At 37.2% G+C, this 15,315-nt stretch overlaps 1 pseudogene; it reads right to left on the reverse strand.

The window, feature by feature from the left end:
* The window catches only part of LOC145566511 (uncharacterized), a 252,110-nt pseudogene that overhangs the window by 11,875 nt on the left and 224,920 nt on the right, over positions 1–15,315 (reverse strand).

Raw genomic sequence — 15,315 nt, forward strand, 5'->3', positions numbered from 1 at the left:
CTCTTTCTCGATCTCCTTCTCCTTCTCCTTCTTCTATTTCTCTTTCTCGATCTCCTTCTCCCTCATCTCCTTCTTCCTAGTGTCCTCCTCCTTTCTTTCATTCGAAGACCACCAACATGCAACACCATCCTCCTCCTTTCTAGGTTTTTTTTTTTCAATTTTTTTTTTCCAATTTCTGGGTTTTTTTTTCGATTTCAATTTTTATTGTTTTTTTTTTTTTTATTTTGATTTTATTTCGATTTTAATAGATTTTATTTTCGATTTTATTTTTTTTTCCGATTTCTGGGTTTTTTTTTTTGTTTTCAATTTTGATTTTTCTGGGCTTTATGTTAATTGATTTTTCTAGTTAATTGATTTTTTTGGCCTTTATGTTAATTGATTTTTCTGGTTTCTTCGAAATTTTTTTGGTTTAATCCACCAAGAACACATGGATGAGCAAGATAGGGTTTAATCGATTTTTGTTTTTATTTTAATCGATTTTTTTAATTTTAATTCGATTTTTTTATTTATTTTAATTGATTTTTTTTTATTTTAATCGATTTTAATTCGTTTTTTTTTCTGGGTTTTTAACTTATTTTTGATTTTTTGGTTTGTTTTGATCGATGTTTTAACTTATTTTAATTCGATTTTTTTTATTTTCTGCGATTTTTAACTTATTTTAATTGTTTTTTTTTTTTATTTTTTTTTCATTTTAATCGATTTAAATTCAATTTTTTTTTTGGGTTTTTAACTGAATTTCGATTTTGTTTTTCTTTTAATCGATTTTAATTCGATTTTTTTTCTTTTTTTTTCTGGGTTTTTGTTTTTTTCGTAGCTAATTCATTTTAATTGATTTATTTTGGATGTTTTAATAGGCGCAGGTATACTGTTGCTTTGCAAGCCCAAAATAGTGCACATAATCGAAGAATCAAGAATCAAGAATTTAGATGTTGTATGGGGTTTTTTTTATTGTGATGTTGTAATTTTTTTTTTGATTTATATATATTGTAGTTTTTTTTTTTATTATTTATATGTTGTAATTGATCAATTTTATAGATCTATATTGTAATTTTTTTTTTATATACTGTGAATTTTCGATTATATTGAATGATATTCGATTTATATTTTGTTGTTCATATTTATTTTAGTCAATTTAATTTTTTAAGTGAAAAAAGACAAAAAAAAAATGATTTTTTGGCTTTTTTGGCACCGGTTAATCGATGCCAAAAACTTTGAACTAATTTTTTGTGGGCTTTTATGGCATCGGTTAACCGGTGCCAATTCCGACTTTTGCCACCGGTTCAAACTGGTGGCTTTTTCATCCACTAATTAGCACCCCCACATTGGCACCGGTTCAAAACCGGTGGCATTGAGGGGTTTTGAACCGGTGCCAATTTTGTTTTTTCACCTAGTGTTGGAAGAAACTATGTATATGACGCAGCCTGAAGGTTTTGTCGACTAAAACAATGCTAGGAAAGTTTGTAAGCTTAAAAATTCCATTTATGGGCTAAAGCAAGCTAGCAGGAGTTGGAATCTGCGATTCGATGAAGCCATCAGTAAGTTTGGTTTTATCAAGAATCCGGATGAATCTTGTGTTTACAAGAAGGTTAGTGGGAGTGATATCGCCTTCCTAGTCTTATATGTAGATGACATATTGCTCATTGGAAACAACATTCCATTGTTAGAGTCTATAAAGACCTGGCTCGAAAAGTGTTTTTCAATGAAAGACTTGGAAGAGGCTTAGTACATATTGGGCATCAAGATATATATGGATAGATCGAAAAGGATGATTGGATTGAGCCAAAGTAGTTATATTGATAAGGTACTGGCACGATTCGGCATGGAAAAGGCCAAGAGAGGTCACCTACCCATGTCACATGGCATAACCCTAAGCGAGAAGCATATGCTTTGCTAATTGGATCGATCATGTATGCCATGATATGTAGCTAGATGTATTGTATTTCTTGAGTGCTACGAGCAACTAATAAATCAACAAGTGGCATATTTAGGAGAAGAGTTAGGTGAGGACCACAAGGAGGGGAAGGGACCAAACTTAATCCCCAAGGAGCTCCATTTGGCAGGCCACCTATCCCCATACATGACCAATCCCCGGCTGCCACGTGGCACCCTAAGGAGAGCACCAAGCCAGCCGATTTTGGGTTGCTGCCACGACCTAGCAGATGCGCCAAGGCGCGGCTTGCGCTCCAGCCTCGGCCTAGCTAGCTACTGGCCTTGGTTGCGACTGCTACCCTTGGCCGGCTGTCGTGGCTAGCACCATGCTAGCCGTGGTGTACTAGCATGCACAAGCCAGCCTAGGCTCGACTTGGTGCATTTGCTAGCCACCCCAGGTTTTACCAAATGCCTCTAGGCATCGGTTTTCTCGAGGCATTCCTATCCTAGGGGTATTTCAGTAAATTGTTGATTTATTAGTAATTTTACCCTCTCGTCCTTTACTATTTTGACTCGACTTTCGACGCTCGGATTCGATGCTCCAACCTCGAATTTCTGACGTCTAAATATTAATTACTCGAGTGACTCATTAATTCTTTCCAAATTAATTCGTCGCGTCGGCTCGTTAGTTGCTTGGGTGTGACCCGAAGGGTTCAGTCAAGATTAAGCTGTAATATTAATTATACATTAATATTACAAATCGGAAGCGGCCTCCACCTAGGCATTCCGATCACTTGACCTCACTGAATAATTAGCTTTCTAATAATTCCGAACCCTCTATCGGAATAATACACTTGTTCGAATGACACCATTCCTATCAAGTTTAGGAGTAGTTTTAGAGAGAAAAAGTGAGGGATTTCAATGGTTATTTTAGAGATTGAAGATTCAAGGTGACAATTGTATTGAAGATTGATGAGTGTCATTTATGGCACTCGTTTAGCTTCTTTTAAAATGATTTTTATTGTTTTTACATCTCTTTTATCTCCTTTTCTCTAGTTTTACTTGTATTTTCTCTATTTTGCATTTTCTTTAGTTGCTTTCTTGCTTTCTTACTTTACTTGGTCTATTTTGCATTTTCATCTTTACTTGTTTTCTTTTCTTTGATTTTAGGAAGTTGGTGATGCTCGAGAAGCTCATTGGCGTTCTATCGGGGTATTCAAGGCCAAAGATGTGTCTCGGTTCTCCCACTTGAAGCTCAAAAACAAAGGAGTGCAAGAGTCAAGTCTTCAAGGATGTGCCCTCATACTGCGTGGACATGAAGAGGTGGTGTTAAACCCACCGTAATGGCTCCTAGAAACTACCACTGTCAACATGCATCATCCGGAGCTCACGGGGTCACTTTCGAGCGCACAAAAGGGAATGCTCTACTCCATGGCACGACCACGCGCGTAGCAGGAACAACCACGAATATTCATTGCGCGGCCGCACACTCTTTCCTCCCTGTTTCCGTACCCATTTTGTTACGGCCGCGCAATGGAGTGAGAGGCCGTGCCTTTTGAGGTCTCTTTTGGACATCTAACTAACTTCTTCTTACTTAGCTTTACTATATATAGATTTCCTTCATTTCTAGAGAGGAGATAGAAGAAGTTTTAGACATAATTTTGATCATAATTTTAGCTTAGTTGAGAGTTTCTCTCTCTAGTTTTAGGTTTGTTTAGGAGTAGATTTAGAGAGTGAAAGTGAGAGATTTCAATGGTGATTTAAGAGATTGATGATACAAGGGTGACTATTCTGTTGAAGATCTTCTCTATTATCAATGAGTATTTCTAACTCTATCTCATCTTATTGTTTTGTTTAGATTCATGTTTGTTTGGTTTGATTTTGATGTTTGATCTTCATTAGTGTAATTGTTCTTCATATTTTGTTGATTCTTGATTTCTTAGTTGTTTGTTCATTAGATGACGATTCTTAAGTAGTTGTTTGGCTAAGAATTGGGTGAAACTTGTATGATTGATTGATCGTGATTAATTTGGGAATTGTGTTGATTGATTGTTGAGATTAAAGTGATTATTGTTAGTTTGCATGTGTGTAATTCGATTACGCCTTAAGAATTATGCTAGATTGCATTGTAATTGGTAATGGCACGCCCAATTGATTTAGGTTCAATTATCGATTGGTTTGGATTGTGATCCTCTTAGTTTGTTATTTTTCCACACCTTTACCCCCTAGCTAACGCTACAACCCTTTCTATGTTCTTTTGACTTAGGTTGGTTGAGTCTCTAGTCGGTGGCGGGAGGGAGATTTCAAGTATAGTGAAAGGCATGACTTGGTAAGATGTCGGGTTCCCCTATTTTATATTATTTTGATTTTTATTCCGGCTCCTTAGAGGAGTCATGAGATGCTACCTCCAAGGGTGGATTTGAATCTAGATGAGGGAACGCGGTAAGAATGTATGGAATGCGGGGGGAATGACACATGTCAGAGTTCTCTATGCTTTGCTTGGTTTATCCTTCATTCAACCATTGACATCCCCTTGCATGCTCACTTTTACTACTTAGAAAGCTTTCCATCCACTTGTGCTTGTTGTCTTTAAAAGCTTGATTTGATTATGATTTGCATGTGCTTATTGATTCATCGTCTTGTTTTCTCCTTCTTGGTTTGTCTTGATTGCATTTTTGTGAGAGTTGTAGGGCAAACTATTTGGAAACCCACACGAGATCACAACTCGTCCTCATTGGCAACCTTGAGGTTCAAATGGCTTGTTGCTTATGCTAAAAGCAAATTTGGCTCTTCTTTATTAACTTTAGCTCTCCTAGTTTTCTTTGCTTGAGGACAAGCAAAAGGCAAGTGTGGGGGATTTTGATGAGTGGCATTTATGTCACTCTTTTATCCATTTTCACTAAGAATTCTCCCCTCTTTGCACTTGTTTGAGCCTTTCAAAGCATTTTACCTTCGTTTTTGTGATTCTTTGTCTTTTCTCGTGTTTTCCCCCCTTTCTTTTTTCTTTATCTCTTTCCTCCGCTATTTTGCTTATTTTCTGTACGAGTGTTTGATCAGGTTGAATGGAAAGCGTGCATTTCCTTCCCCGAGGCTTCACTTATACTTCGAAATGCTTTGGAAGAGGTGAAGAGTGGAGCATAAAGTGATTTCGAAGATCCGGATTAGACTAAAGGAGCGGCCGCTCTCTCCTATAGGAGCGCCCGCTCTTATGTATTGGAGCGTCCGCTCTCCCCTGTAGGAGCACCCGCTCTCCCCCGTAGGAGCGCCAGCTCCCTTAAGTCGATGATTATGTCTTAACCCTCTAGAGCGCCCGCTTCCCCCCCCCCCCCCCCCCGATGGAGCAACCGCGCTAATGGGTACTCCGTGCATTTTTATTTCTTTTTCTAGACTTGATTTAAGGGAATGAAGGGGTATAAATACCCTTATGGATGTAATGAAATGATTATTAATTTTTTAATCCTAATCTAGTGAGAGAAAGTAGCTTATTCTTCATGTTTCTTCATTGTATTCAAGACTTGGTCAAGGTTATTTCAATCTAATGCTAAAGTTTCAAGCTTTCATCTTTAATCAAGTTCCACTCTAGAAATCTCTAATCCTTTCTTTTAGTTTGATTTATTTTCTTTGATATTGCTTATTTTCATCTATCCCTTTAGTTGATCTTGTTAGAATTGTTTTTATTTGTTTTTAATCATGTTTAGTTTTATGCTTATTGAATCCTTGTTTAGTTTTGTTATGATGGTTAGTTTCTCTTCCCTAGGCTAAGTTTTTAGGTAGGGGAAGGGGGTTAAAAACATGTGTTAATATTTATGATTGATGATGATTTGATTAAACTCATGCCATAAATTGATGAAAGATATGATTTTTGATAGCTTGAGATTATTAGTAGCACATTATTTGATGTTCCCTAATTTAAATGCATGAGAGTGATTTGAATTAGATTAAGATCACCTTTACTTTAATGATTGCATGAAAATGAATTATTTAAGTAGAGTTTTATGTATTGTTCACTCTTAATCTCTTGCCATGATTAGAAACTAATTGGATGCATGAAAGTGACCTCAATCAGGACAAGACTTAATTCATTGATTTGCTTAAACAATTGCATGAAAGTGAGTTCTTTGAGTAGAACTTAGCATTCTATGGCATGTTCTTTATGATAATCATCGTTGTCCATCTTTGTTTGATCGTGTTTGACACCCCTGTACCCCTAGCGTTGTTTATCTTTGGTTTAATCTTTTTTTTTTATCTTTCTTTCTTTATTGCTTTAATTTCCTTAATCAAAGAAACCAACAAAAATATTCTCCCATCTACTCTTGCATTAGTGGATTTGATGTTTAACTTGTGTGCTTCCTCGTTGTTCGACCCTATACTTGCAACTAACTAGTTTAGTAAAGGTCTAGGTTTATAAATAATTAATTTGATTAGGGTAGTAGATTCAACGACCTACTCCACTGTGATCACCATCAGATCCCTTTATGAGAAGAAGATCAAGGAAAAACAGCTTTTTTGACTGAGAAGGGGCCATATTGCTTTAAAGTTATGCCTTTCGACCTAAAGAATGCCCCTGCTTCATTTCAGAGATTTGTCAATAAAGTCTTCAGAGATCAGATTGGCTGAACATGGTGGCATGTATTGATGACATGATAATTAAGTCAAAGCAACTAATTGACCATTTGAATGACATCCGAGAAACTTTTACCAAACTCAGGAAAAATAAGATGATGTTAAATCCAAAGAAGTGTGTCTTTGGTGTTGAGTCCAGAAAATTTCTTAGATTTTTGATCGATTAGCGTGGTATAAACGCTAACCCTGACAAGATTCAGGCAGTCTTAAACATAAAATTGTCAAGAACCATCAAGGAAGTTAAAGGGTTGACCGGCTGTTTAGCGGCACTCGGATGATTTCCGTCAAGTTCAGGGGATAAATGCCGCTATTTTTTCCAAACTATAAAAAAGAAAGCTACGTTCGAGTTAACAAAAGAGGCCAAGGAGGCATTCGTATAGTTGAAAAATCCTTTGCATACCCTTACTCAAATCGTAAGTCTGCTCAAAGATGAGAAGCTATACATGTATCTTGCAATTTCTGATCATTCCTTAAGTGCCATCCTCCTTGCTGAAAGGGACAGCCATGAGATTTGTGTGTATTTCATAAGCCATGTCCTGCACAATGCCGAGCTTAGGTAACCACCCATTGAAAATTTTGGCTTGGCTTTGTTCGTGGCATAAAAAAGGCTAAGGCCATGCTTTCTAGCTTACTCAGCTGTGGTCTACACAGACCAGCAGCTGCAGAAGCCGTTCACAACTTTGGAGGCTAGTGGCCGAATGCTTAACTGGGCCTTAAAACTAAGAGGTTTCGATATAACGTTCGAATAAAGGAAAGCTATTAAGGTTCAAGCCTTCGTAGTTTTGTTGGCTGATATGACACGGTCAGACTTACAATCGGAAAGGGATCAAATTTGGAATGTTTTTGTGGAAAGAAGGGCAACTGCGTCCGGATGTGGTGCTGGTATCATTTGTCAATCTCTAGGGGTGTAAATGAGTTGAGCTGAAACGAGTACTACCTTGTTCATGTTCAATTCATTTACCTTAGGTTAGTGCGAGCACGATCCCGAGCTTTCAAGGGAGCTAAAAAATATGTTCAAGCTCGGCTCATGTAGTACAATGTATGTTCAAGAACAGTTCATGAACAACCTATTTATTAAACGAATTGATAAATGAGTGATTCATGAACGAGTTTAATAATAAACTAGTTTCGTACTTCTGACATTTGAAAATCTCAAAAGTAGCATAATAATTAAATCTTAATCGCACCGTATAAACATAAGAATTAAATTAAAAATGTGAATAAATCAATAATTCATGAACATAAATAAAAGATTAGTTCGTGAAAATAAATAAACGAGTTATTCATGAACATATCTGAACGAGCATATCTATGTTCGTGTCTGTAGACACCCAAATGTGTCTCCCCAAAACCAAACCCAGTGATGAATACCGTTTTCATCGAATGATAATCGAACGAGGTGAAAGTGTGAAAGGTCAGGTGTTGCGGTTGGTTTTTATTAAAAATTCTTTCTTTCTGTTTTCGAAAAACAACTCTATTTTATGAAAACAGTCAATCCAGTTTAGTTTGGTCCACGACAAGAGTCCAATAATAGTGTAGTTGTATGGGGCTTGCAAAGAGCTTTCCAACAATATATTATAAGCCCAATTCCGATTAATAATGAGGAAGTTATGGCCAAAATACTAAACTGGGCCCGGTTTGATCTTTACATGCGGCCCAATGATCTAGGGGAGGGTCCAATGTTAATTATTATTCCTAAAGTTATTAAAATTAATTATAGTCTTCTAGAATTCTCTAGAAGGTTCTCTTTAATCCTAATATAATTAGAATTAATAATTATATTTTGACAAGTTTTATTTGGAATAAAATATTATTTTATGAAAATACGATTTCAGTTTTCATACAGACTTTACAAGTCAATTTTGATTAATAAGTGGACTCCGTGTTTAAAAGCGCGTAGGAATCCAGGCTTTCGCCAAACGACAGGCATGTCGCCACGCGACAGAGCTTGTCGCCAAGCGACAAGGTCGGTTTTGCGGCGACAGTGTGGAGTTCCTTATCAACTTCTACCTATTTCCGGACTGTTTTCTTATAAATAGGGTCCTGAACCTCCGTTTTTGATCATCTACAATCATCGATCAATCATCTACAATCTACAATCAACTCTCATCAAGAAATTCTTGATATTCTCTCTCTATTCTTTTCCTAAACCTTCCCTCAAACACAATTCCTCAGACATTAGCACTAGACACACCTAGCCGAGTTCGAAGTTGTCTTCGCCCTAGACGTGAAAGATTATAATTTATGAGGGTTTGATCCCAAATCTCTATTTCAATTATTTAATTTAATTGTTTGATTTATTATTTTCCTTGAAGTTACTAACGCGTGCATTTTGTTATTAGAAAGAGATACGAGGCATCAAAGTATGTAATCTTATTGCTCTATTCTTGTAGAAATCATGTTTAAATTTGTTTAATTCCTATTATCATGTTAGCATGTTATTATTGCTTTCTAGTATCATGTTTAGGGTGTCTTTTACTCTTTTCTAATAGCATGTTAGTACCATGTTAGGGCTAAAGCTTTGATTTTTATTGTTTAGTGACATGCAAGGGTTTGTTATTAATTTTGTTAGTATCATGCCTAGGATCTTGCTATTATATTTAAGCTTTATTATTAACATGATTATAATTGTTATGATTATTGTGATTATCATGTTGCTTGATGCTTATTTATTGTTATTGCTTGATCACGCCTTTTATGCATGTTCAAAGGGAATTTGTACTTGTAATCACGCTTAATAAGATAATTAATAATCTTATTTAGGGTTAATATGATTATAATTCAAGTGATCACCAATAATAGTTTTTTTGTGCATTGAATACAACCAACATAGATAAACAGGTTTAGGGTTAACCTATTGATTGCATGTTAGTCAGAAAGCGCACATGAATACGAGAAGAATAAAGTAGAGGCCTATTCAGGGCAGGTTCAATCTCTTTTAGGTTGGATTTGTACCTTCATTCTCGAACCCTATTTGGTTCAAGACCTTTTGGAGTTAACGATCTCATGGATCATTAAGGGGTGTAATCTTTTGCTCTAGCTTCCTTCCCTTTGGACGCCACCATGTTTAAGTGTATGATCACAGTGGGGTTCAAGCTTGGGGTTAATGCTTGAAATATTCCCTTCACTTTTTGGCGACTCCACTAGGGAGGATTTCTATTTTAATTCCTGAAATTTATTTCGGCAATGATTTAGCATGAGACTCGAAAAGTTCTAAGTATTTCATGTTCGTAATTTTGATTAGCATTATTGTAATATGCATAAAAAAAGGTCCTCATTGGATAGATGATCCGTAATGAGTCAAAAACATAGGATTTTTACACGTAGGAAACTTGAGAAATATCTTTCACAACTAGAATTGAAATAATACTGCGAAATCTGGAAAATTCTAAGAACGTAGATACCTGCTGAGGCATGTAGGAACTAGCATCGAGAAAACAGGGCTTGTCGCCTGTAAAGTGCTTCTGTCGCCTGTAAAATTCTAAAAACAGGGCTTGTCGCCTGGCGACAGGAGTACTTTTGCGGCGACAGTCCCTGTAGTCTGGCGCCAAGTTCTTCCAATACCGAGCCAGAACTTTGCCTTCTTATTTTTACCATTTCTAGCACTGTTGGCTCGATTCTACTTCCTGATTGAGTTTTTCTCTCTTTTTTGAAACCCATATGTGTTCTACATATGGACATAACCCTCTAGGGGTTCACGCTCCATCTACCCAATCGAACGCTCCTGGCAACGACGGGTGCATCCGAGTTTGTGAATCCACCAAACCGTGGAAGCAAGTTTTTAACTTATTGGGTCCCATCCATACGCGCCAACCCTTCCAAAGGTAAGGCTTCCGCGCGATGCATCTGGACTCATAACCATGGACCCTCTTTGACTAATCCATATCCTTGAACTTTAGAGAACTAGAGTCATGGTTAGGTTGCAAACTCATTGCATCATATTGTGACTATTTGAACTATTTGTGCATTCTTTGCTTGTGCATACCCTATATGTGCTAACTGTTTATTTAACTTGTGTTTAAGTCTAAATAAACTAATTAATGACTAAAAAGGACTTTGTCTAAGTAATTAATTAATTAATTTGACTAATTAAAGACTAATAAAGTAATCAATCTGACTTAGTACGACTGTAGGCATGTCCCCTTAGAGTAAACTTATTAGAAACAGTCCCAGATTAATGTTCCAGCAATGGCGCAGAAGTTTGGGATGTGGCGCCGTAGTTTACTGTTTGTCGCCTGGCGACAAATTTTTCGTTTGGCGACAAGCTTCAAACTGTGGCGACAGTTCTATTGTTTCGGCGACAGTCCAGATTCTTACTCGAGTCATCACGACGAGTCTAATTAAACAGTTTGCTAATCAGTTCGATTATTTTATTAATAAACAGTACCTTTGTTAAGTCCTTAATTGAGTCTAGTCACATAGTTTAGCCGCATGGTCTTACACAAGAGCCTTAACATGTCACATACACTCACTAGTGTTAGCACACACTTTATATAGTCACCATGACCATGCCTTAGGTTCATGCATGAGTCGGTTTTTTCCGTCATTTGAGTTGGGGGTACATTCTATTCCTAATTTTTTTTTTCATGTCTCTCGATCTACATCATCTTTCCATTCTCTACATGCTTTCCCCATGTCACAATATTCATTCTTCCTACCTTCTTCCATCCATTGCATATTGAATAGAGTTGAGTCAAATAATTAACAATGAATATCCCTTAATTTCCCTTTCCACAGCAGTTGGTCAAGGAGAGAAGGACGATTAATCAAAGACAACACCTTTATTCAAGTTCAACTTTTTGATAGGCCAATCGGTCGAAAAAGGAAAGCTAAGGAGATAATGGCAAGTCAGGAAGAAGTCAACGAACTATAGGGACAAGTGGCTAACATGGCTGAAATGTTGAAGAATCTGACTCTTCAAATCAACGACCCTGTGAGACAACAGCAAGTGGAGCTCATCCAGGAAAGTTTGACCAGATTATCTAATGACTATATATTCCAGGGCATTAGCTCACAAGGGGTCTCGGTGGACAAGGATCTTCTTCCGCAGAAGTTCAATGCCAACGACATCCCGAAATTTAAGGCAATGGATAACCCTTATTTTCATTTAAGAGCCTTTGAAACTGTAATGAATATTGAAGGAATAGATAAGAAAGATTTTCATTCTGTGTTTTCTTTATCTTTAGAAACTGTTTGTCAGCAATGGTACTTTTCTCTTGATAAAGAGAAAACCTCTACTTGGGATGCTATTGTAAACGCTTTCATTGATAAATATAAATGTAATATTCAAGTCAAAACCGATTATAGATAACTTGAGATGCTAAGACAAAAAGAGAATGAAGGCTTTACTTCTTTCTTTAATAAGTGGAGGGAAACTTCTGCTAAGATGATTGAGGTGCCCTCCGAAAAAGAATCTGTGAGGATGTTTATCAAGAACCTCCAAGAGAAGTATTAAAAACATTTAAAGTATCAACATAATTTTAATACTTTCAAGGCCGTCTATGATATCGGTATTGAAATCGAAGATGACCTCGCAAAGCAAAAAGCTACTAACAATAGTAACCACAGTGGCTGGAAAGGAAAGAAGAACAACAATCCTTCTTCTGGAAACGCCCACTCTAGTAACAATGTTAGCACCTTTGACAATAACGGTGTCTTAGCTATGGATAATCAAGGATATCAAAAGAAATCCAAGAGAGAGTTTACACCCATTGGAATGACCTACGATGCTGCTTTCGATCGTCTCTACGATCGAGGATTAATCATACCCATTGGCCCTACTGAGGATCCAACGCTAGAAAAGCGATCTTCAAGATGGGATCCCAATTCCTATTGCAAGTACCATCAAGGAAATGGTCATACCATCGATGAATGCTACAGGTTTCAAAATCTCATTTAAGATCTCATAGAAGCAAACAAGATCCCATTGCCTCTAGCTAGCGAGAAGACTGGGTGAAGTTGAAGCAAACGACACAAGATAAAAGGCGAACGTCAATGACAAGATTTCATGACCTCTTTTTCTATTTCTTTTTCATTTTTTTCTTTTCCCCAATAAGTCTTGCATAGGCACCTTTCTAAGATTTATTTTGTAAGTTTTTTTTCTTTTTCCCTATAATAAAATAAGCATTCATTTTCTTGCATATGATCATTTCATTACATCGCATTAAAAAAAAAATCCATGTCAAACTAAGCACAAGATATACCAATGATTTGAGGCACCCCTTGTAGCCACATCATATCACCTTTCACCCTTCAAATATGCAATCCTTTTTTGATAAACCACTTTGAGCCTCGTTGAACGATAGACCTTTCATTTTGCAACCCATATCTACCTAACCTTGGGATGGGATGGTGTGTACCTTATGCAAATTCAAAAGCTTGAGTGAATAAAAAAATTAAAATAGCAAAAACAATACAAGTGGCAAAAGGGCAAGTGTTCCAATGTCTTTGATATGAACACGTCTCAGATTGCGTTTCTTATCGAGTGCTCGGTACCGTGCCTGAGAAACATGAATGCCAAGTGAGTGATAGACTGCATGATCGGGATTGCCCACACTTATAAAAATAAAATAGATGTTAAAGCAAAAAAAAGGAAGAGAGCTAAAAAAGAGTGAAAAACCTCAAGCATACAAATACAAAGATTCAAAAGCAAGGTTGCACACCTTGGGGGCTTATCTAGGGACATGAGCCTTTATCCCTTTCTTCTTCAACCTTTAGCCTAACCACGTTACAACCCTTAAAAGACCTCTTTGAGGTATACACACGCTTGTGCAAGGTTCGGCTAGAGCTACGTTCGGCATGATTCCTAACGGATACGTAGGCAACCTCACAAAGGGGTGCGGCCGTAATAAACATGCATTCATATTCACATTCACACACTCACACCATGATCATATAAAAGGATCTCCAATTCTCATCCCTATTCATTTAGAGCTAGACTTGGGGGCTTGATCCTTACATTATTAGCCTACCCAGCCTATGAGTCACCACCATTTGACTCTTTTCAATATATTTTTCCACACACTTAGCCCTTGCGACGTAACTTTAGTGTCACTTTCACACACTACACAGATACATGACCAAATAGTCTTTTCCTTAAGAACCATTTGTCATGAAATCTTAACACAACGTTGGAGCATACTTTGTCATAACAAAATCACTCATCACTCATCATTGCATCACAAAGTATGAAGTACTTAGCCTCCGCGCCTAAGTTAACTAAATACTTTCATTATCGAGTCAACCAGGATAGTCTAAGATGTTACAATCCTTGTACTGTGAGAGACAACGTTAACGGAATAAGCATATTCAACATGCACCTTCACAAACTTCGCTTCTTTCTTTTTTCGTGTCTTTCTTGTTTGGGAGAAAGTCGGTACCCTCCACAAAAATGACGGAAATTTTTGCTATTGTTTTGCATTTTCGATTCGCATGATCACATTACAATGCACACACGAGTCATGTACACATTGAGTTAAGTCTACGCACACGAGTCGATTTGAGTACATCAAGTTACACATTGAGTCAAGCAACACTAAGTCTTAAGTCAACCCTAATTACATGAGCAAAGTCCTATAGTCAAAAATAAAAATGCAAGTACATTTCAGTGAGCAAGAACATTCCCGGATTTTTTTCGAAAAGCCGCGAATGAAAACCTTACTCCAGCGTCAGACGACAAGGCTGTCGCCTGGCGACAGACGAAAAGCACGGCGCCAGAGTCTTCCAGTAGGCGCTAGTGCAGCGACGCAATGCATGGCCCCATATTGGATTATACGGACCTCATACAGCAATTTCGGGTTCCTTGGTACGCCAGTTAGCCCCTATAAGCAAATTGACATGATTAGTAGTTGGCTCGATTACAATCGCAGTAAGTGATTGACCTGACGACGATCGTCTCACTTAGCTTAAGCGCCTAAGCATTGGCTCATTATAAGCACCAAGGCATCGGTTCAAAAGCAAGCACCTATATGAGAATTTTTCCAAGATTGGATTGTCATCCCCAACTGACAATATTTCCAAAAGTGGATTATCGTGCATTCTTCTTAAACGACAATTTTTCCCAGATTGGATTGTCATCTCTAGCAAAGTTTCCAAGCGTGGATTGTCGTACTCCTTCTCTATTTGGCAAGTTTTTCCAAGTTCGGATTGTCATACATTCATCAAATCTTCGACAATTTTTCCAAGATTGGATTGTCATCTCAAATTGGCAATGTTTCCAAGCATGGATTGTCGTACTCTTTCTCTATTTGGCAAGTTTTCCAAGTTCGGATCGTCATACATGCATCAAATCCTTGGCAATATTTCCGAGATTGGACTGTCATACACATAGTTCCCTATGGAAAAATTTCTTAAAGGATTGTTGTAGGTCTCTACTCATCATAAATTTCGGCAAAGGTTCCTCAACGTGGATTGTCATTCATTTTAGTAAGTGGCAAATTTTCCCGAAGTAGATTGTCGGTCAACTCTTTTTTTGCAAATGTTCCAAGACGCGGTTTGTCAATAGTGGCAATATTTTCCTAAAAGGATTGTCACATAACATTGGCAAATTTCCAAGGTGGATTGCTTTCAAGAGTTATATTCCAAGATGTGGAATGTCGATCGTAGCAAAGTTCTTATGACAGATTGTTACGAAGCATTGGCAACTTTTCCCAAAATTGGATTTTTGCAAATTTTTCGAGATACGGATTGTGGCTTCATCGTAGCAACATTTCCAAGGATGGATTTTTAAGTGGCATTGACAACTTTCCCTAAATCGGATTGTCGTACATCATACAAGAGTCATGTTGACAACTCTTCTTGAAGAAAAGAGGATTGTCATCACCC

This window comes from Chenopodium album, chromosome 11, assembly GCF_948465745.1.
Source record: "Chenopodium album chromosome 11, dcCheAlbu1.1, whole genome shotgun sequence".
NCBI lineage: Eukaryota > Viridiplantae > Streptophyta > Magnoliopsida > Caryophyllales > Amaranthaceae > Chenopodium > Chenopodium album.